Genomic DNA, 1,787 nt, shown 5'->3' with positions numbered 1-1,787 from the left:
ATATTCTATAGATTTTTTAAAAATATTCTAGGGACTGGAGAGAAGGCTCAGCAGTTAAGAATACTGGCTACTTTTACAGAGAACCCGCACTCATACACACAAATAAAAATAAAATATTTTTTAAAATTCTTCTTATACTTTTCTAAATTTTGCCATTGAGCATTGGTAAATAGGAAATGAATTCTCTCCATTTTGCCTCCTTTACAAATAAGAACCTCTTGTCACAATTTGCTAGTCTATTCTTTATAAAACTATTTGTTTAAGTTACGAGTTGAGACTTCAGTTTGTATTTAAGTACCCATGAGACTCATATCTGTCCTGTAGTAGGGAAATTCAAGTAGCCAAACTTGAATCTGTGAATAACTACTTGGTCAGAATTCAGCAATATCATTAAACATCTTCTGCCTTCCATTTTTTTTTTCCAAAAAAAAAATGCCATATGCAAAGTGCTATATGCAAAGTAATCTATCCTAATACAGAAAATTAAAATTTCGAATTTATTTTCAAGAATGATCTTATAATTTGAGAGGGCATATGGACAAGCAACTAGTTATTTCAAAAAAAAAAAACGAGACAAGAAGGATAAAATAGGTATTGTTGTAGAGACACTGTCAAAGTGCTGTGGGAGTATGTTAGACACATTTTGATTCTGGGACAACATACCTGAGAAATGCAACCTCATAGGAGGGAAGCTTTCTTAGGGTTCCAGAGGTCTCCGTCCATGCTTAATTGGCTCTGTGATTTTGAGGGTCTGTGATGAAAAAAAAAACGAGACAAGAAGGATAAAATAGGTATTGTTGTAGAGACACTGTCAAAGTGCTGTGGGAGTATGTTAGACACATTTTGATTCTGGGACAACATACCTGAGAAATGCAACCTCATAGGAGGGAAGCTTTCTTAGGGTTCCAGAGGTCTCCGTCCATGCTTAATTGGCTCTGTGATTTTGAGGGTCTGTGATGAGGCAGAACACCACCTTTCTGTGACAGATTAAAGCTGTTCACCTCATGGTGGAGAGGACAGGAAGTGGAGGGGGGGAGTGGGTTCAGGGTCCTTGGATCCTCTTCAGTGTTACATTCTGAATGTTCTACTATGCTGACACTCAGCTCCACCTCTTAAAAATTCTACCATCTCATGTAGTATCTGGAGACCCAGTGTTTAACACACAAGTCTTTGGTGGACATTTAGGATCCAAACTCTAGTAGAGAAGAAAATGGAAGAAGTGGGGTTTATGCCACATATCATGGTAATAAATATAAGAGAAATGCAGAAATAAATTTCTCATCTTGGTATTGCTGGGGAAAAGCTTCTTGGAGAACTTGGTACTGGAGTTGAGTTTTGAAGAGTAAATGAAATTTTGAGTCACTTGAATTGGGTAAGGTCTGCTAATTACAATGAGGTTTAGGTTCCTCAGATATGCTGGGTTTGATGTTACCTGCTTAAGAGCTCCCAAAGAACATTAGATCATTATGACCTTATACAACCAAAAGTAACTTGGGGGATTGAGTAGGGATGTAATGTACTTGTTGGATGCATTCAAAAAATCTTAGTCACTAGAGTATGATGACAGACAAAATACCTCCTTAGCCATTTGAAGTGATGAAATCTAAGAGCAGAAAAAAATCCTTTAGAAATTACATACTTAACCATTTCACTTACAACAGCATCCTAAAGAGGTTCAGAAATTGACCGGGGTTGCTTAGTTAACTGGAGCAGTCTTTCCCTTTTCAGAAGTCATGGACTTAGAACTGGGACCATCTCTATAACCTTGATAGTAATTTTCATTGATA

Source organism: Nannospalax galili, unplaced genomic scaffold (assembly GCF_000622305.1).
Source record: "Nannospalax galili isolate Female #2095 unplaced genomic scaffold, S.galili_v1.0 scaffold433, whole genome shotgun sequence".
Classification (NCBI taxonomy): Eukaryota; Metazoa; Chordata; class Mammalia; order Rodentia; family Spalacidae; genus Nannospalax; species Nannospalax galili.
The sequence above is the reverse complement of the archived record's forward strand: the minus strand, read 5'-3'. Positions refer to the sequence as shown.